Raw genomic sequence first — 25,450 nt, forward strand, 5'->3', positions numbered from 1 at the left:
TCAAACATGATAAGCAGTCACTGAAATTACATATATACACATATTAACATTACATCACTATTTAATCGACATTCACAAAAAAAGCATCTCTACAGTGTGCATAATGTAGTCTATATTTGTAAAGTCTGCTGGGATTATGAGGGGGGAAAAAAAAAACCTAACTCATATTAGCTGTTCGTAGGGACATATAAATCATTAACAGGGTGATTTCTGCTCTTACATCCACTGTGCAGGAAATGGGTATGTTGCTAACATGAGTAGCACTTGTTTGGCACTTTCGCGTTTCCTCTTTTTGAAAAAAAAAAAAAAAAAAAGTGGTTGTACAAGTTGCTGTATCGCTACAAAACTTGCTAAGTTGGCAACACTGAAGAAATTATAACACAATTTATTTTGACGCCATAAAAACTGTGAGGGTTGGTCCAAAACTGCAGACCACTAGTCACTGGGTAATTCATCTATCTAAGACAAAAAATCCTCCCCCAAATAGATGCCTGAATTTGTCTGCAGAAAAGAATACTGATACTGTAGTGATCGCTCAGTTCATAGATATTTTTTCACGTGTCGAACTGAAAAATCATCTGATGAGTCTACTGTTTATTTTATTTTATTTTTTAAAAAAGACTGACATTTTTTTGCAGCATCCATGGTTACACTGAGCAATGTAATTTGTCCTTAAGTAAACTTGACCTGAGATGGAGAGAGCAGCAAGCTAATGAAGGGGTGCGCTGCACTTTGAAGTGTCCCCTGGCTGGACACTGTTTTTCAGTATTTATGAACACCTTTCTATCGCACAAGCAATTAAAAAGACGCAATGAAGAAGTTGTCAAAGATCAACCACCAAACCCGTACCCCCCCCGCCCCGCCTCCTCCGCTCCCACGCCCCGCATATCTCAAGAAGTGGTCTGGCAGTCGTAAAAGTGTTGCTGTGAGCTGCCACTGGAGGGCTTCGGGGGAATAGTGAGAGTTGCTCTTCTTGATGAGCGTCTGCTTTCTAAAATTGGAAAGTGCCTCGTCATTTGTAATTTTCCGTAGGGGGGGAAGTCGACACAAATTGTCCGTGGCAGAATTGCTGCTTGTTTCGTGCTCTAAGACTACTCGAACCACGGACTTCTTTATGCTACTCGACAGTCAGTGCTAAAGGGACAAAGACCAACTTGTCGATGTTTCTCATAAGGAATGCCATTTTGATAAAGAATGTAAACAATGACCCTGCACAGTGGTTCACAAGACAATCATAATAAGGCTTGAACTATAGTTACAGTGCACTACTCAAAAAAAGTTAGGCACGTTTGCCTCATGGGTGGAATTTCAGGATGAACTTAAAATCCACCATGACCTTTAATTTGACCTTCTCTCAACCTTTGAATGCACAGGTCCAACCTTTCAATGTTTCAGTACTTTTTGCACAACTCTAACAAGGAGCATAATGGCAAAATTGACAAAACATGTTTGATCCATGAATGGACCAATATATTTCCTAGTTCAATTAGGATTATGATTTAAACAGTCCTTTTCCATCATGCCCTTCACATTTGGACATCATGAGACCAAGACTGCACCTAACAATTGATCAACAATACAGGATGGGAAGTGGCCACTGAGCCTAGAGTCTCACAGATTGTCATCAACGGGTTGCAACAGAGATGCAGTCACAGAAAGGCATACAGTAGAAGTCGACGTCCTTGGAAATGTATTGGTCAATTCATGGATCAAACACCTGTTGTGAATTTTATGCATACACACATTCTTTTGCGAGAAAATCCGTACCCAAATTGACATTTTTCTTCACTACAAATATTCTCACCAAATCCCAACCTAAAATATTTGGGATAATGGTTATATACGAAATTATGTGCTTGCCACTGTTTTCCATGACCGCCTTATTTCATTCACCTTCCGTTCTGCTTATCCTCACAAGGGTTGTGGGCGTGCGGGAGCCCATCCCAGCTATCTTCGGGCGAGAGGCGGGGTCCACCCTGAACTGGTCGCCAGCCAATCCCAGGGCACATATAAACAAACAACCCAAATTATCATAAAAATTGTTTTTGTTAAAAATATACATCATATAATAACACTCAAATGCAGGGCCAATTCTGTATATGTAATATGTCTTAAGTGTATTTCTAAATAGCATTCATGTTTAAAACAGGCCCATAATGTTTTCATTTGTTGACCCCGGGATTATTATTAGTATTATAATTTTTTTTTGTGTGTGGTCTATAATATCAATTGACCAGCCAGGAATTCTTTGGAGTCATTAGTGTTTAGAATTGCCGTGCTTTCATATCTCAACAAACGTACCTTAACCACAATCCATTTGTGTTCACCACTGTAAATGACCCCAAAGAGCAAAAAAAAAACAAACAAAAAAAGTTTTGAAGAAATTGTCCCGTCAGGCACAAATCCCGCCAGTTTAGTCTTTTTATACGTGACATCTTTCACTGTCGACGAGCCCTCTCTGTGCCATCTGGCCTGAATAGTACAAGCCTGCTAACATGCTTGACTCCTCTACGGATATCACTTACCTGATTTGTGCCACACTAATGAGAGGCTTTCCTAAATTAGCCTCTCTTGGGCCTTCTCAAGCTGGATGGACGAAAGCGGGAAGGACCTGTTTTGCCCGACATGGGATGACAAAAGAAATGTGATATGCTGCAGAAAACTGCATTTAAGGCCTCCCGTTGCTTCGCGTGACATGAATTAGGATGGAATGAAGGTCTTGCTTAATTAGTGGAAATACTAAACATTCAAAGTGTACCAGAATTCCCAGTAGGGATGGACTGCTTTCGTTACCATGACGACCGGGGGCAGTGCTAGCGCATGTGACGAATCGAGGCGCCGCAGTGTTGCCAATTTAGCGACTTTGTTGCTATACTGTCTTGAGCGACTTCCGTCGCCTCTTGCAATTACAGTAGTGCCATTAGATATGAGTGAGTTTTCTTTTTAGATACGGGGCATCGTTGGGCTGATTTTATGCTTTGATTTGCGAGCAATACATTTGAGATACAAGCGCTGTATGATGGCACTCAACTGAGCTCAGCTCATTTCACAACAAATAAGCATTTTGGCAGCTAGTGAACATTTCTTCTAAAAAGCGGCTTCAAGCTAGTTATTGCCGCTCCCAGATGGAGTTTACTGTGAAATTAAACATACAAAAGAGAATTACATGTTGTGTATTTAAAACAACTACATAACGCTGCCTTGTAGTCTGCTGGCTTAGTGCTAACACATAACGGGAAACGTCATAGACGGGCTAATAAATAACATTGGTGTCGCGATTTTACAACTCGTTAAGCAAAGGGTATTTGAGCAACACATACAGATAGAAAGTATAACAATAATCACAGTATATATTCTTTATCCTATGCGAAGAATGACTAATATTATGTTACATTAAAACAAATTTTTTTTAATTTCCTTTCCTTTATTCAAATTGACAATGCAAAAATGCGCAAACAAATGAATTATGATTAAGTTACTGGTTTAGTCTGTAACGTGAGAAAAAAGGCAAAAAGGTTGATCATTGCTTTCTAAAGTAAAAGCAGATGTTTGCAAATGTCTTATTTTGATTAAACACAAGATAATCCTTCTGGTTTCATGGAGGACGACAAAGGTTTCTGAGAATATTTACTGCATACAGGCTGAAATTCTGAGTGTTTGGAAAAGTCAAATGATTAATCGATTATCAAAAGAGTTGTCGATTAATCTTATTGATTGTGTCGATTAATTGTTGCACCTTTACTGAGAAGCTGAGACCAGCTCCGACTACAGTAGATCTGTATGTCTGTATTATACTGCTCGCAGGTGGCCAAAGCATGCACACCAGGAGCAGCACAATGTCCATTGAATTGAAGCTAAAACTGTGGCAAAAACATTCTATTTAATTGTGTCATTACTGTATGTTTTCACGAAGTAAAATAATATAGAGTGCTATTTTTCTTATTAAAAAGCACATTATAATTTTTTTTTGGGGGGGGGGGAGTCTGGACCATTTCAGTGAAGAAAGATATGTGAGGTGTTTTGAGTTAAGAACTTGGTCACAGAACAAATAAATCTTGTTTGTCAAGGCACCACTGCATACTACAAATGAATGGCGCTTGCACATATCCCCCCTGACTAATTTAACCAGCCATACTTCCCACTCAGTCCCTTTGTTAGTAAACTTAAAGAGGCATCGCTGGATTTTGTATTTATCGTTGTCAAAATGCAAAGTCATTTGCCGATTTAATTGCAGCGAGTCACACGCATGCTGGTGACCTCCGGTTTCTGTAATTGTGTTGTTACACATTGTTTATTTTGCTTTGACGTTAGAGGATACATCTAGGTTGCATTTATAGATTTGGCCTCCTCTGGGGTCTAGCGGGTAAATATTGTCAACACAAGCAGCTGTGCTGTTGAAGCGCGTCGGTCGGTTGTGATTTACAATCGAACACGCTGCGGTTAATTACTCTTCCGTGTTTGCCGCGTTCGAATGAGTAATTAGTCTATATGCATTAAACGCTGGTGACGGCCATTAGTGGCCCAGTGTCCAACTCGGATCATATATCTAAAGGGCGGGGTATTTTGAGAGCGCGCGGATGGTTCATCAACATGCAAAACAAGTCTCAAGCCATCTTGGGTTTATGCGCAGTGAAGCTCCTATTCCTATTGTAGAACGAATCTCAAATGTGGGGTCAATGTGATAAGATTTTCTTTATGGCATTTTCCTCTATTAAATCATTTTTCTTGTCTGATAGCTGATAGAAGCAGTCAGGAGGTGAGCAGAACCTTTAAGGGAAAGTCACCACCCACACAATGCACCGACGTGACTTAGCTTTGTGTTCGGCCCTATCTTCCCCACAAGGTGACTCAAATGTGAAATGGTAAAGAATGAACAGATTGTCGAGGCACCCCGGGGGAGGGAGTCGATGCACATCAACTCTCCTGTGACTTCGACTCGGCTGTGAGAATGGGCTGATCCTGTGCCTTATGAGAATTTATGAAGAAATCCAATAGAAGTGCTTTCTGAAAATAACGCTGACGATTAACTGCACTGTTTTCTCGTGGTGCGAGCGTCACTGCGCCTGCGGGAGCTTTCGTGCACCTGCACAAAATCACTCAAAAGCTAGTACGGCACTCGGCGGAGTGCAGATGAGCGCCAAGGTTGAACAATAATGGCAGTAGTAGTAGTGGATAGCAGTGATAGCAGGTGTGCTGTGGGAAATTATCCCATTTCACTTTTATTGGTCCAAAAATTATTTACTTCAAATAATGTATCTTTTTTTTCATCTATCTATGCTAGGGGCATACTGTTTAGTGACAGGCAGAACAAAATAAATGTTCTTCCACTAGTTGGTAGAATGTACAATTAATATGTATATTATCATAAAACTGTAAAAGAGGTTTTTGTTTAACCGAACAGGCCCACATTTCACACTAAGTAAGTTTGTGAGTAAAGTGAGACAAGATCCTCATTATTTCCATTCATACCTTTTGTGACATTTGTTTGGTGGTGTGCCATGTAAAGTTTGGGAAGCACTGCATGACGAGAAATCAGTGAACATGGAAGTGGCTAGGGCTGGGCAATAGGGCCTCAAATTCATTCTTTTGTTGGTAATGGTATATCATTTATATGTAAAATTTATATTGCAAGTGTTTCTGTATGGATTATGTATGTTATGAATGAATTGTTACACCCCTAGGTACCACAGTAGTAAAATCTTACAAGACAGTAGTAGGTATTTGTATGAAAAACACTTCAAGGCCATAAGTATAAACAATCAAATGAAAAACAGTTAAGTACGGCAGCAACTGAGAGTGGCTTCTTGTGCTGCACGGCGACATATTCTTACGCTGCCGTAACTATAAATATAAAACATGAAAAACGGTCAATACAGGGGTAACTGAGTGTGCCTTTTTGTGCCTCATGTTGATGTATTCCTAACCTCGAAACCTCTTTTGTCAGTTCTGTTGTAAACTGAGGAGCCTTTGTATTGAAAAGGAAAACAAGAGTTCATCGTTTTTTCAGGAAATCCATTTTTGTAAATTTGTGTAACCCTGAAACCTCGTCCTCCATCCACTGTATTGGCAGATGAAAAAAAAAAACTGTGCTGCTCTGAAAAATATTTGGCCATCATTTCAAAGAGGTTAGGCTTTGGGCAAATTATTATATTCGATTCAAAGTCGTCTGTTCGTAAGTTCTGACGTTTGTTCCTAGTTCAAATTGATTGTGTGTGTGTGTGTTTTTTTTTTTTAACATTATGTCGTGTCAACATGGGTCAAATTGGGTATCTTTCTTCACTTTTGTTAAGACATTTATTTCCCTGATTGATTCAGTGTCATTCAATAGACAGTGTTTTGAACATGCGGTACGTTTTTTTGTATTGGAACCCATTGGTTGTGTCAAACAACTTGTATTATATGTGTAGTATGAAGCAGTATAATATATGATCCTACCCAGTTGCACACATTACGGCCATCTACGATCTCTAGTTTTTATACAATTCGTTGATTTTAAAGAAATACGTTTTTCCAAGTGAACCCAAACACAAGTCATAGTTTGTCAAAGTTCACATTGCTTTTTGAACAAGGCACAACTGCAGAATTGCTGCCAACGCTGGTTTCCTGCTACATCTAAAAAAATAACTAAATTGCATCCTAAAAAAAAAAGACTCTAAATTGTCCAGAGGTGTGAATGTGAGTAGCAATGGTTGTTTCTGTGTATGTGCTTTGAGATTGACTGGCAAGCCGTCCTCATCCTCAAGTCAGCTGGTATAGGCTCAAGTTACCCGTGATTCTAATGAAGACATGAAATGGATGGATGCTTTAAGAGCAAGGAACTTCAAAAAGATAATGAAAGATGTACTATGCTGGAGAGGCTTTGCTGTGGTTATTAATTGTGTTATGATAGCTTCAGCACTTAGGTTTCAGCTAAATGGCTCTATTGTGGCTGACCATCAGAATGCTCACTGTTATTAGCCACACAAAGTCTTGTCCTTTCATGAGGATAGAGAGTTGCAGCAGTAGCATCAGCAGTTGGAAGGTCGATGCATGCTTGCGCTACTGCATCCCACCCGCCAAGGTGCTCGCGATTAACAAGGCCACATGGGGGTTGGGTGTAAAGGAGAAAGAAGGTTAAATGCATCTGTGACTGCACGCATTCAGTGTCTGCGTCCTCCTAGAAACACAAAAGTGCGACATATAATCAGCCAGTGAGCCGCAAAGCCAATTCCCTTGACACATGTACACTAAGAGAGGAGTAAGTAGCGCCACCCAGCATCCTAAGCAATCAGGCTCCCCCGGAAGCCAGCTAGAAGCCAGGGGGGGGATTCAGTCATCTCGCCTGGAGGTGCCTGTGCTGCAAAATGACATAAATATGAGTTTCCGTAGTTTCCTGAAATAGTGCCGTCCGCTCGAATAGACACCGTGCCTCAATTATCGTACAACCTTCAGATCCAGTTTGGCTTCGCTCGAGAAGGTTTTATTCACTCTGCTTCTTCTGATGTGTTTTAGATCATTTTGTTCTATGTAGTATGTGTTTTAAAAGGCACATTTGGTGGAAATGTCTTGTTTCATTATTCTTTTAGCATCCACATTAACAAATGCACTCCTCACCTCCAATTAAACAGTGACATTTTAAAACTTTATTCATTCTTTGTTATAGTCATTTCATGATACTGTTCAATGATCACGATAGTAAAACTGGAAAACTACAAGCCTCCTCTTCCTGATACTCTCCAGTTGAATACTGGAGATAGAATTGCGGTTCTAAAAATGAAGACCCCCTCCCCCCATCTCCCATATGCTTTCATGGGTCTGGTACTGTCTGCATTTGAGTCGATAAAAATGAATTAGTATGAATAAATGCCTCCTCCAATAAGTGCCTTTCCTCTAATAAGCACTAGATACTCTCTGCAGTTAAGTAGATAGAATAGCATTTGTAAATATCTAATCCAGGGGTTGAGATTTTACTTTATTTTATTTTCGCTAGGAGAGCCCATGAAAGCCACATATTTTAAAATGTATTTCCGTGAGAGCCATATAATATTTTTTCAACACTGAATACAGCTAAAAGCGTGGATTTTTAGAATATAAGTCTCTGAATTTATTCTTTTTATTATGGTTGTTATACTGAAGCTAACCAATAATAAATAAAATATTTCTAACAATTAATGCGACTTCTGGTGATACAGGTTTTTGCCGATGGCTTTGCAATCTGGTGGATCCGCGCTGGGGTTAAGCCTCACGCGGGCGTTCAGGCTTGCATCCGTTAAACGTGATCGTAGGTTTGCCTTGATGTTTTTGGGGATGTGAGAACGACTGCTCACACGCATACGTAGAGCCCGACATGGTCAATACGGCAATATTCTCACGCTGCATTGTGTGCTATATCACAGGAAATGTGTTTCATGTTTTGACAATCCGCTGGGCTGCGTTTTTTTAAAAAAATGTTTTTAAATTTTTTAATTTTTGTACAACTCAATTTTTGTACAACTCAATGTAGAATGTAAAGAAAATTAGGATGGGTTTATTTTCATGTTTACAAAGAAGCGCTACAAATCCTCTGTATTTCCCCACCATATACAGAGCGCAATCAGTCCACACTGAAATAAGTTTATCCATTGGTAGATTTTTTTTTTTCTTTTCTTTAGCGAACTCAATGAAAGACTTGAATAAATCCTCGTTGACAAAACGGCAAGACTTTCCTCACGCAGTGCGTCACTGGCACCATACCGTGTAGTCACACTGAAACTGCAATAAATGGCTTACGTCTGTAGACTCATCCAAAGCGAGGGGAAAGTTATGGTGCTGCATCCAAGTCCTTGACTTGTTTCTTCCACTTGATTTGCCATGATGTTGGTACGATTGACTTGCCTTCTTCCTGCTGGATATTTTGATGCAAATGTAGCATGACATGTGTCGAAGTGCCGCTTTATATTTTACGGTTTCGACTATGAAATTTTATCATTGCATGTTAGACACACCGCTAAACCTGCTTCTTCATCAAAATCTAGCTGACTATTTGATTAAAGGGAAGGATGTTTACTTCTTGACCTCACAAGGACCCGACCGAGTAGGCTAGCACTTGATCCAATAAAAGTAAGAGTCTGACCCTACTGTACCCGGAAGGACAACTGGCATTGGCTTCAGACACCCGCATTGCGGTAGAAAATGGATGGATGGATTAAAATGCATGAGATGCATGTTCAATAGGCTTCAAATGTTTTATATTTCGAACGTTATTTTTAACACTGTGATTTCTGTAATGTTTTACTTTAAAATGTCAGTGGAATTATTCATTATTGTGTTACATTTCAGCTAAGATTTATCTGTGAGACGGTGCAGTTTTCAAAAGAGCCACATTTGGCTCGCGAGCCATACGTTCTCCACATCTGGTTTGATCTAATAAACACCTTACCGTTAATACACCCCTGATTCACTCTGCAGTTGGGTAGACTTATTTTTGTTAAAATAAAGGCCACCTCGCTAATAAGTGCCTTGTACTCTCTACAATTGAGCACGCAGAGGTGAGTTGCACATATATAGGTCTCCTTTCAAAAACCTTACCTCTTGTCAGTGCCAAGTACTCTCTGCAGCCGAGTAGATCCAGTCGGATCTGTACAAATAAAGGGCTCCTCTCTAATAAACGCTTTGCATCTATTAAGCATCTAATACAATCTAATTAGTACAAATAAACGCCTACTCCCTAATAAATCCATTACCTCTAATAAGCACCTGGTACTCTGTGGATTTGACTCGATCAATTTCCACGTCTGCTGCTATTAAGTTTTAAATGTAAGCGTGAAACCTCAAGGTGTTTGGAAGGAATTTGAAAGTTTTGACAAAGTCATCTATCCTCCATCTTGCAAATTAGACCAGTAATAAATAATTGCACATGCAATTGAAATATGGAAAGGGCTCAGCTCGGGCTTTTAAGCCTCATAAAATCGAGCATGAATTTTGTGCCATAACTTGATTCATAAAAAATTTGATTAGGTGCGTTAAATGCGATCACCTCGGGCCATAGAAGAATAATATTATGGAACAATCTTCCTGAACCCACATTGATTATTTGTCCCTGAGCGAGCAGCACCCATAAAGGGTCTCTATGCTGATCGCATGAATAAGTTATGACTTTCCTATAATGCACAGATACTGTACATGGTTGTGTTAATGCACTGTAAATCGGAATGATGAGAAGATGGGCCCTTTGAGACATGCACTTGTCGTTTGAAGTGGCGCGAGGATGCTAAAATGCAGGAAGTGACTCTTGTGTCCCAATCAAAAAAAAAAAAAAAGGTGAACTGTGAGGCGGCCAAAAGACACTAGTGATCCTGCACACAACCTGTCTTTCTGTGAAGTTTCAATTTGCAACTTGCACTTAAAGTACATATAAACCTCCATGTGGCCATCTCTGCTTTCTATTTGATTTTGTCCGGAACTTTGGAAAATAAAGTCTCTTAGGCTGTACCTCGGGGCTATTTGTGCGCCTGTGGGTGACCACTCAGACTCCCCCAGGGATGGAATAGAGAGCCTTTCATGCTAAGTGCTAAGGGATGTGGCCAATCAAGGGTCGAGTGAAACGGCATTCTCGATCAGCTTCTTGGCTTTGACAAGGTAGTCTCAGAGCAACTTATTTTAAGACCCCTGTGTATTTCGTTGTGTTTTTAAATTCTAACTTATGCTGCGACGGAAAGTCAAGAGCTAATGACTCTTAAGTCCTGTCGATAGTGTTTATGTGACTTTTACCGACCCGCGCTGTGTTTACCCCTCCTGAGAGCCATCGCCTTATCGTGGTGGAGGGGTTTGTGTGTCCCAATGATCCTAGGAGCTAAGTTGTCTGGGGCTTCACGCCACTGGTAGGGTCACCCATGGCAAACTGGTCTTAGGTGAGGGATCAGACAAAGCACGGCTAAAAGACTGAAGATGAGAAATATTGATGGATTGAGGTTTCCCTTGCCCGGACATGGGTCACTGGGGCCCTCCTCTGGAGCCAGGCCTGGAGGGGGGCTCGAGGGCGAGCGCCTGGTGGCCGGTGACCACCTGTGGCAGAGGCCGTGGTGGTCGGGTGCAGTGTGAGCTGGGCGGCGGCCGAAGGCAGGGACCTGGGCGATCCGATCCCCCGCTACAGAAGCTGGCTCTAGGGACGTGAAATGTCACCTCTCTGGAAGAGAAGGAGCCCGAGCTGGTGTGTGAGGTCGAGAAGTTCTGACTAGGTATAGTTGGGCTCGCCTCCACACACAGCTTGGGGTCTGTTACTAGTCCTCTTGAGACGGGTTGGATATACTTACTTGGACGGTGGGTATACGTATTGCCCCCCGGCTCGGCGCCTGTACGTTGGGGTGGACGAGAGGGTAGCCTCCCTCCGCCTTCGGGTGGGGGGACGGGTCCTGACTGTTGTTTGTGCCAATGCACCAAACAGCAGCTCAGAGTACCCACCCTTTTTGGAGTCCTAAGAGGGGGTGCTGGAGAGCGCTCCCGCTGGGGACTCCATCGTTCTCCTAGGGGACTTCAATGGCAATGCTCACGTGGGGAATGACAGTGAGACCTGGAAGGGGGTGATTGGGAGGAAGGGCCCCCCCAATCAGGACCCGAGCGGTGTTCTGTTATTGGACTTCTGTGCTCATCACGGATTGTCCATAACGAACACCATGTTCAAGCATAAGGGTGTCCACACGTGCACTTGGGACCTGGACACCCTAGGTCGCAGTTCGATGATCGACTTTGTGGTCGTGTCATCGGACTTGCGGCCGCATGTCTTTGACACTCGGGTGAAGAGAGGGGCAGAGCTGTCAACTGATCACCACCTGGTGGTGAGTTGGCTCCGATAGTGGCAATCCCCGAACCCGTTGGTGGACACCAGCGGTGAGGGATGCCGTCAAGCTGAAGGAGGAGTCCTATTGAGTCTTTTTGGCCTGTGGGGCTCCTGAGGCAGCTGATAGGTACCAGCTCGCCAAGTGGATCGCAGCTTTGGTAGTCGCTGAAGCAAAAACTCGGGCTTGGGAGGAGTTCGGTGAGGCCCTGGAGAAAGACATCCGGACAGCTTCGAGGAAATTCTGGTCCACCATCTGCCGTCGCAGGAAGGTGGAAGCAGTGCACCCTCAACACTGTGTATAGTGGGGATGGGGCGCTGCTGACCTCGACTCGGGACGTTGTGAGCCGGTGGGGAGAATACGTCGAAGACCTCCTCAATTCCACCGACACGCCTTTCCATGAGGAAGCAGTCTCTGGGTTCTCTGAGGCGGGCTATCTCTGGGGTCGAGGTTGTAAAAAAGCTCCTCGGTGGCAAGTCCCCGGGGGTGAATGAGATTCACCCGGACTTCCTAAAGGCTCTGGATGTTGTGTTCTGGTTGACACGCCTCTGCAACATCGCGTGGACATCGGGGACAGTGCCTCTGGATTGGCAGACTGGGGTGGTGGTCCCCCTTTTTAAGAGTGGGACCGGAGGGTGTGTTCCAACTATAGATCACACTCCTCAGCCTCCCTGGCAAGGTCTATTCAGGGGTGCTGGAGAGGAGGGTCCGTCGAGAAATCGAATCTCAGATTCAGGAGGCGCAGTGTGGTTTTCGTCCTGAACTTGGAACAGTGGACTAGCTGTAAACCCTTGGCAGCGTCCTCGAGGGTGCATGGGAGTTTGCCCAACCAGTCTACATGTTTGTGGACTTGGAGAAGGCGTTTGACAGTGTCCCTCGGGGAGTTCTGTTGGGGGTGCTTCGGGAGTATGGGGTACCAAACTCCCTGATACGGGCTGTTCGGTCCCTGTACGACCAGTGCCAGATTTTGGTCCGCATTGCAGTATGTCGGACTCGTTTCCGGTGAGGGTTGGAAACTGCCCTTTGTCACTGATTCTTTTCATAACTTTTATGGAGAGAATTTCTAGGCGCAGCCGAGGCGTACATGGGGTCCGGTTTGGTGTCCTCAGTATTGCATCTCTGCTTTTTGTATATGTGGTTCTTTTGCCTTTATCAAACCGTGATCTCCATCTCTCATTGGAGCGGTTCGCAGCGTGTGAAGCGGCTGGGATGAGAATCAGCACCTCCAAATCTGAGACAATGATCCTCAGTCGAAAAAGGGTGGTGTGCGAGAGGGTGACAAGCTTGGTCATCCGGGGGGATCTCAGAGTAGAGGCGCTGCGCTGCTAAAGCTACTGCCCCCGTGACCTGACCTCGGATAAGTGGTAGAAAATGGATGGATGGATGGATGGATCGCTCTGTTTACATTTCATGAACACCTGTAACACACTCACACATGCCCAGGATGCAGTATGCAACCACAAATTTCATCATCGGCTAACAACAATAGACACTTAAAATTGTCAATTAGTATTGCGAATCAGTGTATGTGGCGCATGCAGCGGACACACAAATACCCCACCCTACAACCCCCATCCCACCCACACGTCCAAATGAGAAACCTTACAGGGTTGTCAAACATATTTTTGTCACATGTTGTACTTATGGTTTTCCTCAGAGGGGCATTCTGACTGTGAAACTATATGAGTGGTTAATCGCCTCATATTATTGCATATACACAACAAAATGATGGATACCCAATTTTTAAATCAGAAGTCAAGGAGAATAGGATAAAAGGCTACGGTAAAAAAAAAAAAAAAAAAAAAAGGTGGGGGGATTGGCAACAAAAATAATGCTTACAGTATTTATTACATATGACAGTTTGAAATTTTGGTACAGATTTTAGCAAGAAACATGGAAGTTGAGGGCCAAAAAATGATTTGGCGGACCTGATCAGGCCGCTTGTTAGATCAAAAAGGGCATTTTCAACAGGCTTCAAGAAACCATTAACTCCCCATTATGCGCAATCGACTGAATTGTTACCGATCCACTAATCGATTAATGGATTAAAAATCAATTTCCGAATTCAAACGTGAGTTTACCAGTTCGGAGTGGGGCTTGAAATAATTGATTAGCACACTGTGGGGAGAGCTCAGCCTATTGTAAGTTGCCACCAAAGCTTGTGCAACAAAGCCTGCTCTGTGTTTGTCTGTCAAAAAAACAATTTCTAATCCCCCGTGAAGCGTGTTTTTGCTGTGAGGTTTGTGGTGGTGCTCAGAGAACAGACCATCAGGCTCCAACTGGGTCAAAGAGACAGCGTCCTCTGGGGCACCGGGCTTGACAGAGTGCATGTTTGGATAGGAGATGATGGAATAGAGAGGAGGAGGTGGTTTGGGGGTGGGGGGGGGGGGGGGTGTGGGGGTCGTGTAGAGAGCGGATGATTGGGAGGCTCGGCGGAGTTGCAGCGCGAGCTCAGCACACTTTGTAAAGCTGGACAGCTGCGTTTGAAAAAGCAAAAGCCCGCTGATGCACAGGTGCAGCACTGCAGAAAGCGTTCCTTTGAGTTGAATTAAATACTATGTCTCCGGGCTACTATTATAAATGGAATTTGGTCGGGTATAGTCGAACTGATGATGGCAGACAAATATGTTTCTAAGCCTTCTGATTAATTGAAAACTCTCTCCTTGCCTTCAACAGTAGGATGCATTCTCTTTTTTTTTTTTTAACCAGGAGTTTGACACTGTAAATGAGTAATACGTTCTGTCTGTTTAACGGATTATAAAACCACACTTTGCCATATGTAAAATAACCTCCGGTTGTGCATTTTGGGTCAAAAATAAATAAATGTTTTTGTTTAGGCTGAAGTTCTAACCTCATTAGTTGTGACGTAGCCTTCATATGGTGACGAAAGCTTTACTGCTGGGTCTGTCTTGGTTGCTTAATACAAAATGGCTATCAAAATGAAAATGTGAAGTTGACCATTGAGCCAAAAATGTCAGTTATGTGTGGTGTACAGTAAAGCCCAGCCTATTCATGTTGTGCTACTCACAAATTAAGCTTATTCACATTTTTTTTCCCCCTGTGGAGCCTGTCATCAGCTATTTGCTTTTTGTGCTCTTTCTAAAACATGCTGAGATACCAAAGCCCTGGGCAATTTACATAATTTCTCATGTATAATGAACATTTTTTCCCCCCAAAGAAATTGTCCAACGTCAATTGTGCGCATTATACAGGAGAAAATGAAAAAAAAACTTTCACATTTTATAAATGTATGCCGCCATCTAGAGGTTATGAAAAAGCTGTACACTTTCATTCCAATATTCCACCGCCACTTAGTGGTTATGAGAACGGTGTACACTTTCATTCTAATATGCCACCACCACCTAGAGGTTATGGAAAAGGTGTAGACTCCACTTTCATTCCAATATGACAGGGGTACGTATGACTGCATATATGTAGAGTTGTGCTCATAAGTTTACATACCCTGGCAGAATTTGTGAAATACGCCTAATGACTGAACAAAAACCATCATTAATTTATTTATGGTTATGTTTTGGTTATGATAATGCTTTTCGGAAATGCTTGAGAGTTTAATTTGAATCCCATTAAAATACAATTAATGGGCCTTCATGTTTTCTTTAAAGAATTGTACCAATCTTACAAATTCTAATCAAACATGAGCACAACTGTGTGTTTTCCCATTTACTAAATAAAATTAGGGCTGTGAATTTCAAAATAAGAGCAAGTAAATAAAAAAGAAAGTATTATGTGTTGAAATAAAGTGCTTAACTTCAGAATAACTCTTAGAAAAAAATGACAAAATAGATACTTTGTTTTGATCATATAGGTAGAAGCAAAGTCGGGCATTATAAAAATGCATTGTACATGGGTAGAAGGGTTTTCCAGAATTTTGAGGTCAACGTGCATATTATACATGGGTGCGCATTATACACGATAAATTACGGTAATTGGTTTTAAGGAAGTATGTTGAAGTGATTCCTTACAACGTTTTTTGTCGGAGATGACCTAATTTGAGCCCAGGTTGTTAGTTGAAGTTAGGGAGCATCTTTGCCGCATGTGTTTTTTTGCTTAGTGCAACAATTTATTTATATTTAAAGGTCGCATATTTTGCCGAGTTAGACCTCCATAGAGTGACTCCCTAACATGGACCTTGTATAAAAGTGTCAATTTCATTAAAAAAAACAAACAAAACAAAAAAAAACCTTGGTTTTGTCACACGAGTGTCCAGAAAAAGCCCCTCAGACAGCTACTTCTGTTTGACCCAGTTTTGTATCGGCTTTGTCCATATTTGGCTAAGATTGCCCCCTTTCCTCTGAATTGTTGTCTCCATGTAGAAGACCCACTTGTGAGAGCACACGTGTTTGTCATGTTGACAGCGCTGGCTCGGGAGCGGAGAGGTAGTCAGAGATTAAGGCCAACAATTTATATCTTGGTCTCATCAGACTAGAGAATCTTATTTCTCACCATCTCGGAGTCCTTCAGGTGTTTTTTTTTTAATTTTTTTTATCAAACTCCATGCGGGCTTTCATGTGTCTTGCATTGAGGAGAGGCTTCCGTCGGTCCAGTCTGCCATAAAGCCCCGACTGGTGGAGGGCTGCAGTGATGGTTGACTTCCTAGAACTTTCTCCCATCTCCCGACTGCATCTCTGGTGCTCAGCCACAATGATCTTTGGGTTCGTCTTTACCTCTCTCACCCCCCGTCGCCCCCCCAATTGCTCAGTTTTTGTAACCTTGCCCAGGTCTGTGCCTTTCCACAATTCTGTCTCTGAGCTCTTCAGGCAGTTTCTTTGACCTCATAATTCTCATTTGCTCTGACGTGCACTGTGAGCTGTAAGGTCTTATATAGACAGGGGTGTGGCTTTCCTAATCAAGTCCAATCCGTATAATCAACACAGCTGGACTCCAATGAAGGTGTAGAGCCATCTTAAGGATGATCAGAAGAAATGGACAGCACCTGAGTTAAATAGGAGTGTCACAGCAAAGGGTCTGAATACTTAGGGCTGTGTGATATTTGAGTTTCTCTTTTTTAATAAATCAGCAAAAATTTCAACAATTCCATTTTTTTTCCTGTCAATATGGGGTGCTATGTGTACATTGAGGAAGAAAATTAACTTAAATGATTTTAAGAAATGGCTGCAATATAACAAAGAGTGGAAAATTTAAGGGGGTCAGAGATGAGTTTTTACATTGTTACAGTGTTTTGAGATCATAGTTTAGGGTATTTTTGTGGCTTTTTTTCTTTTTGCCCTGATCCCATGTGGACATTTCTTTGTGCAGGCGGCCCTGCATGATCCCATTACCATGCTGTCTGCCACATGTGGTCCCTTTCTTTTAACAGCGTTGAAATGTCTCCTGGGTACCGTGCTTGATGTCCTGTGCTCGAGTGGAAGCACGCACTCATTTGCTTACCTGGAACAAGCTAAGGAAAAAAGCCCAATGTGCATGTTTTTTTATTTCTTCCCCATCTAATTCCCAGTGGACAAATCCAAACACGAGGATGCTCGGTTTTTATGAAAAACAAGCTATATACAGTGGTGGTATCCTAAATGCTCACTTGGGAGTACTTCACCTTGGAAAATTAGTATGCCAGGTGCCAACATGCAGTTTAACTTAAAGAATTTGGGTCATGTCGAAAGCTAGTAGGGACCTTGTAAGGACCGGAAGACCCTAACATCACCCAGATCACCAGCTGTAGTCCATCCATCCATGTTCTATAGTGCTCGTCCTCATTTATCTGTCGTTGTCACGAATACAAAGACACAAATGGCAACTATTTCATGGAAAGATGCAGCGAGAGTGGGAGTTGGGAGTGCATACAGGCACAGGGAGACCATACACTAGACCAGTGGTGTCAAACATACGGCCCGCAGGCCAAAACCGGCCCGCGAGGGGTACAATCCTGCCCGCGGGATGAATTTGAAATTGAAAAATATACAAGACATTGTGCTGGTGGGGACATGTCACAAATGTTTCATCTGTAAACTTTTACTGTGTTAAAATAAACTGTCTCCTTAGACAGTGAATACGTGTTACAAAAAGCCAAAGAAAAAGCACAGAACTAAAACAAAAATCCTTCTGTCATCACACGGCACAACAGTTACTATGACATAGTTTTGTAAATACTGTACACACTGTAAATCTGTCTGCATATTCAGTATACAGTACATGTAAAAATATAGAGATTTTCTAAGACTGTGTTCCACTTTGCTGAGAACAATAACATGCATGTTGATGGCCTCAATGTTTAGCCTTGATGTCGTGTCTCTGGGAACGGTCCCCAGAGTTCTCGAGCTCTTTTCTTGTATTTTGCTCCAGTGGCTCAAAGCGCAGAAGTCCTCCGAAGTCCCCATTTTTTTATTCAGTGGGACGATAATGAGACCAAATTAAAGGCAAATTGGCTGTGATTTCAAATGTCTCCTCCCGTTTACTTTTCTATCCCATTAAATTAACTCATGTCAGTTGGGGGTACAAGACCGGTTCTTCGTAATTTTGGATTAATTTATTGTAGATGTTAATTGACAGATTACTGGATTCACACATTCACATTTCAAGGTAATAACGTACTATTAAGCATTTTAAAAAAACAATTCACTAACTGGACTTTTCAATAAAGGAGAACAGGGGCTAACCAGATAGCGCGGAATACATGCGTACCGATAATCAAGCCGAATTTAAGCCCGATACTGATCAAAGTTAGCGAAGGCCCAATTATTGGCTCTCTCTAAAAGATCATCCTGAGCGATTATCCTGTGGTGTGGGGTGTTTTAAAAGTCATGCTTTATCCCCAATCTACTCAGAAAACGATTGGACCAACAACTGTATAAACCTGTTCAAGATTTACAATCACAAAATCATTCGCCAAAATAAAAATGAGGAAGCAATTAGTATCTAGTAAATTTATCTTCAACTACTACTACAACTAACTACTACTCTTGTTCTTCTTTATACATTTACGGCAGTCTTAATGCACCACGCTGCCTCTCACAGGTGTGTCTTTGTACTACAAAAGACACCTGGTTTGCACGAGGAGACTTGTCGGTGGCGATATCGTTATGTGTGTGCACTGTGCTGATCATCTCGATTACACCACACCCTAAAGCGAAGTGCAGTCATACCAAATTTTAAGACCTTATCCCATTTTTAGAACGTATGACAAAAAAAAATAAAAATAACTACGCTTGTGCTTGCTTCTCTTTCTGTGTGTGGTGTACTCGATGACCAACACAGTACACCACATGGATAATAATATCATGGCTCAGTCAACTTCGGTGATGGCCTCACACACAAGGATTTGCAATGCTAATTATTGAAAAGGTTTTAACTTTTATGTAAAATACATTGTAATTGAATCAATATTTCAGTCGTTTCCCCCCCCCCCCCCCCCTGTATTTTAGAGCTGTTTTGATGTTCAAATTGTGCAGAATGTTACAAGTTTCTTAAAGTAAATATTGCATACTGCTGCATATTTTTTGATGAACACTCAGGTCTAGTACTCTACTGTATTTTAATGGTGGCCCTTATTGTGGTACTTGGAGAACTAAGTATTTTTTTAGGTGGCACTTGGTGTAAAAAGCTTGAGAACCGCTAAGTTTAAAATGTTAAAAATCGCTGTGTATATCTTGCTAAAGACCAACTCATTTGTCATTTCATTTTATTTTGCTGTCCTTCGCAGTGAATGACTTCTCATGCTGAATATAAACGATTCATTTTATAGTCATCTTATTAAACACATGCTTAGCATACACGAGGGCTGCGGTCAAGAAAGAAAATGGGTCACTTACATTATTAGTGTCACCCACCATCACTGAAATGGATTCATGTGATCTCAGCGTGACCTCTCTTTCCATCCCTGCATGCCATCCTTCGTCTTCCTTTTGCATATACATATTCGTTGTTCAATGTGATTTCTCAATTGGAAATATGAAGTGTGCTTCTTGCTTTAACTGTCATCTTAAAATTTGGTGGTGATCGTGATTATGAACTCACCGACTAGCAGATTTTTTTTCTGCAAGACCTAACTAACAGCTATTTGATGCTATTCATGCCTAGCTGGGTATTTTTGTGCCGACCCGATTGACAGTGAACAACAGCGTGATATTCCAACAGTCATGCAAGGATTCTTTTGCCGTTGACACTGGAGAAAGTAGTGTGGTACTGGTGAACTTTTCATACATTCTTTCTTGAATTTTATTATGTTTCTCGCCTTCTAATGGCTGGCATTTGGAACTTTGTTGTATTGTTTGAAAATGTTTCAACAGAAGGCAAAGGCGTATTCCACAGTTGAAGCTTTTATTAACAACTCAAGGCAGTAAACCCTCCCCGTTTGCTTGGCAACACTCAAGCAATTTGTGTAACATTGGTGTAACACAACAGCAAACAAATGATTTTGTGTGTGGCCAAAGAAAGTTTGTTGAAACGGTGTTATCATACTGCTTGCTTTTATTTTTAAGGTCTGAACATTTTTACACAACTTACAAAATTATTCAGATGAACGTCAATTCTGGGAAATTAATGGCTGATTTTTTTATTTTATTTATTTAATTTTTTTTTGTGCGAAACCTGAGTGGCTGTATAAAAACTCAGACATAATTTAGACGGACAAAAATGTCAGAAAACAAATAGTACGAAAACTAGGGCGTAGGAAAACAGAGGTTCCACTATATTAGAATTTTCCACAACGGTAGCCTCATAGAATCGTTGCCCAAGTCATATTTGGAAAAACTAGAAAAAAAAACCATATTTAGCATGATAACTTTAAAATGACTTAGGATATGCAGGAACAGATGGGCACACCTACTCTCCAAAGCCAGGCTCCTTCTTCCTGGGATCATCATGACAGTGGCTGGCGGCTATTTGCAACGCTGCCCTCAACTTCTCGTCTTCCCCTTCTCCGCCATGTTTGTGTTTGTGTGCTCGTTCTTATTTATCCGTTTATTTTCACCTGGCGTCTGTTACCGGCCGCTCTCAGCTCCTGTCATACTTGGCAAGCTGCTCCCACTCATTTACCTCCTATACCTTCCTCCCTCCTACTCTTCTTGTTCCCACCTGGTCCATTTCCTTCTCCTGCCAAAGCCAAAACACATGCTTGTAAGCACGCCTGTGCAATAAATGCACAAGAAAAATGAGACGTACACACATCGGCTTGTCACTCTGCCGCATGCACACTTCTAATCAAAGCTTCCAAGAGTGTGCTGAAGGATCCTGGCCTGAGGTCTATAATATAATATTACTTCTTTCCTTGGCAGTGAGGACTCACCGAAGTTCAGCTTTCTAAGTCATTATTCCGTCAAAGGCACACTGCCCCCGACTCGTAATGCCTTGGAAATTGCAATAGGCTCTCAACGTGTCAGGCAAATTATGAGTGAGGGATGTGTTTTCAATATGTAGTTATTTTTCTCACCCAATTTTTGATCCTATCTCTACTTCCAGATTCGGTTGATGCATGGATTTATAAAGTCAACTCTGCCTGTTTAAAAAACAAAAACAAAAAAAAACCCATATATATACACACACATTGCTGCTCAGCTTTTGGCTAGCACACTCGCGATCCTTTATTGATCTCTGCATCCTTCATTTAAAAAAAAAATAAAAAAAAAGACAAATTTTAGATGTTCGACTTTCCTAAAGAGAAAAGTTTTTGGCTGTTTCACGTGTCTTCAACACCCCCCCCCCCCCCCCCCCCACACACACACACTTAAGTTATCCAGTTTGTTTTGCCTATTGTTCACTTACTGTACCCAGTGTGTACTGTACCGTGAACTTAAAACCAAGGTAGATACTGAAATGTTTTTTTTTCCCCCTCTGCATACTGTTAAATGCCTTGTAATTACATTTTGTGTTTTCACCCCTATAACAATTCCCATGAGGAACAACTACAATTAAGCTGGTGACGAAAACAAGCTTGACACCCCTGCAGTTGAAAACAAAGTAAATTCATTTGTTCTGCAGTCTGTCATCACACACAAACAAAAGCCAAATGCACTCGTGGAATTGTTCCTTTTAGATGCTTACTGGGTGGAAGTATCATACAAGGACTCCCAAGTTTTTTACTTTTGAGACATTTTTCTACAGACCTCAATTACAAAAAGGGGAGTCACTTAAATACTTGACACTTGTAATTATAGTAGCTTAGATTTATTTAGTGGCTTTTAAGGGACCCAAGGACACTCAATAACTCATCTATGAAAAAAAAAAAAAGAATGTAAGTCCGTGTGTGTGTGCGTCATGAACTTTTGATGATGTTGTGATGGTATTTCTATTCAGTTATGACAGCCATTTGTGAGGATCAGATATGCAAAATATGGCACCTCTTTAACCCGAGTGACGCTATTCACAATTTACGTCTTTACCGGACACTTTTGCCAGTAGCATGTGCTCGGGTTTTTAGGCCAGAAGGGGCGGAGGTGGTGGTGGTGGTGGTGGTTGGCGGGTTGGCTGTAACCACTGAGCGCATGTGGGGCAGAAGGACCGCTCGGGGTCACTATGGCAGCTGTGCGATCTGGCAAGCAGGCCTGCTGTACCTGGCAATCTGATGCGGGCAATAGGGAGAGCAAACAGGAAAAAGTAGGTTATCAAATCTGTGTGGCTTATGCTAAGGTTTGCTGTCATTTATGTTTTAAAGGAGAAATGCATTTTTTTCACATTTTGAAACAATTCCCAGGTATCTTCATAAATCTTCTGTGACATGCTTCCATCAAAATACCCAAAGGGTCACCCGTTGCGCCGTGTATTCGCTCTGATGACCGTGTTCACTGTAAGCAACTTCGAAGTGCATGCACAAAGCCCGTTATTTTCCTTCGTGGAGGCAGCACTTCATCACTGAGATGACTCCATCACCGGTCAGTTACTTTAGCGGATCAGTTTATGTGCTATGCAGCAGATGCAAAAATCTAGCCCCAACACCACTGCGTGACAGCATGGATTCTATTTTCCCTTGTGGAGCAGATTCACTTGAAGTCTCCTGTCACGTCTTTCTGCACAGAACTGTTTCTGTAAGGCTCCGAATGCACACACTCACACCCCAAATTTTTCTCCTTCTCAAATGACAAACTACCTCCATTTTACACATAATTCATCCAAAGTGAACTATCCATAAACGTTAAAAATGTCAGTCTTTTCAGTACTCAGAACTCTCGAACTCCAATATATTTTCTGATAATTTCATAATAATGTTGAGTAAGTGACATTTTGAGGAATTTATTGTTTTGCTTTATCCAATGCAAATTGAGCGTGAGTAAAGATGGATATAAAAACAAACATTTTATATGGATAAACATAATTAAGGTGGCACGGTGGATGACTGGTTAGCACATCTGCTTCACAGTTCTGGGCCTGTGTGGAGTTTGCTTGTTCTCCCCGTGCGAGTGTGGCACTCCGGTTTCCTCCCACAATCCAAAAACATGCATGATAGGTTGATTGAAGACTCTAAATTGCCCGTAGGTGTGACTGTGAGTGCGAATGGTTGTTTTTATGTGCCCTGCAGTTGGCTGGCGGACAGTTCAGGGTGTACCTCGCCTCTCGCCCGAAGATGGCTGGGATAGGCTCCAGCACCCCCACAACCCTGGTGAGGGTAAGCAGTAATGGAAACTACAATGGAATGGAATACATATAATTAGCTGCCCGTCATATTAGCCAATACAATATGCTGGAGTGAACCGCAGGCCTTCTCCAGGAGATTGCTGCCTGCAACGATTCTGCCCTCTATTGGTCAACTTGGGTACTGCGATTTAGTTTGGACAATTCCATATTGCTGTGGACAGCCGTCGTCGTATAATATTTAGATATTTTTGTGTGTGTTTAGTTATGAGGTACATTACTTGAAGAGAATGGAGATGCCATGTTATTTGTTTTTATTTACAACTAGTGTGGAGGCAGCATCAAATATCAAAAATGTACTTGAACCTTTATAGAAAATTATATATATTATATTTTTAAACAGGTAACCATCATCATCGATAAAAGTGCATGACATTTCATGGTGGTCTTCAATAAATCAGTGGCTGTCTTATGTGCTCCACTAAATAAAGGCCAAACAAATAGTTGCCTCTCTTTTCACCTCAGTGCCACGAAAAGGAATCAATAACTTTTGCTCGGAGTTACTTTAATAACAACCTGACATAGCATCTGTGAAGCTGAAGGTAAGAATTAAAAATGATAAGCCATAATACAAGATACAAAGATATATTTTTGTTTTATCTAGAGTATTAGTTTAAATGTCTCACTGAAGTTTGTGAGTCTCAAATTGTATTGTAAAAACAAACAAACGTTTATTTTTTTTGTGGGTACAAAATAACATAAAAGCGTGTCGATACAAGCTTTTTGTTGGATAGCATGATATATTATTCAATTAGTTATTTACTTATGAAATATTGTTCAGTTAATTATTTGAGTTAAAGAAAAAAAGTGATGAAACAAGCTTTTTGTTGGACCATTAGGATATATTATTGTATTAGTTATTTATATCTGGAATATTGTTTGGTGAGTCATCAATTTGTGGAAAAACTAAAAAAAAAAAAAAATCTTTGTATTATGGGTTAAACATTGATATTGTATTGCTTCTATGTTATATATACTTGCATATTACTTTGTTAATGATATAATATTTTGTTTCTTATTTACTGTGGAAAATTATTTGAAAATATGTTTGATATGAATACATTTGTAAAAATTATACATTTGTTATAATTAGTATAATAATTAATGCCAACTTCAGGGACTTTCTATTTTGAGATTCATGAGATATATTTTTCCAGAAAATTACTGATTGATAAAAATTCTCCCCCAATGTATTTAAGTGCATTCAATTTTGAATGTGTGAAATCATACTGAAACTCTTGGGCACCTGATTGAGTTCATATCCGTCCACTAGAGGGAGCCAGAGCTGCACTAAGGCTGAACTGCACTCCTTGTTTGTTAAAGCCACAAACTACATCACATTCTTTTGTCAAATTAATTCATTGTGTGGTGTGTTTTCAGTATTACTCCAGCTCTGTCCATCCACATTAATAGGTGTCACAATGTACTGAATATTGAATGTGCCTAACTATAATGTTTGGAGCATCATGCAGCGAGCCGCTGCCCGCGGGGGGTGGGGGCTGGGGCGTTGGGGGGGAAGCATTCAGACTGTTGCACACTCATTTGATGTTGCCTTTAAATAAAGACATTTATCAAAGGGAAATAAAAGAAATGGTCTGACCCGGCATGAAATATTCCATCTCTTTATACCTCTAGGTATGAGTCACACCTTGTGATATATCTTCCGCAGTGTGGATAAATAACATTAAAGCGTGACATTTATAGCCTTCTTTCTGGTGAATGTTCTACCCATCATGTGATAATTCAGCTGCATTGTGCGGCAATGCTGTTGTCCTTTTTTACTTCATATGCACTGCATATAACAATTCATACCCTGTTCAATGTCAGATTTTTGTGAGATGAAAAAATAAGACCAAGATGAATCATTTCAATACTTATTCCACCATTGAGGTGACCTATAACTAGTAAAACGCAATAGATTTTTTTTTGAGAGGTGAAGTAAAAAAAAAACAAACAAAAAAAACCAGCTAAAATAATGGGTTTGCACAAGTGTACTTTAACAAAATTGTACATGTGGAAATGTGTTCTGGTCCAATAAACCCAAGGTTGAGCGAATTCCAAAA

The 25,450-nt window shown here is 41.2% G+C and overlaps 1 protein-coding gene across 5 annotated transcripts in view; it reads left to right on the forward strand.

Annotated features, from left to right (window-relative positions):
- The window catches only part of pde4d (phosphodiesterase 4D, cAMP-specific), a 217,063-nt gene that overhangs the window by 74,409 nt on the left and 117,204 nt on the right, over positions 1-25,450 (forward strand). The window lies entirely within an intron of this gene.

Source organism: Phyllopteryx taeniolatus, chromosome 3, assembly GCF_024500385.1.
Source record: "Phyllopteryx taeniolatus isolate TA_2022b chromosome 3, UOR_Ptae_1.2, whole genome shotgun sequence".
Lineage (NCBI taxonomy): Eukaryota > Metazoa > Chordata > Actinopteri > Syngnathiformes > Syngnathidae > Phyllopteryx > Phyllopteryx taeniolatus.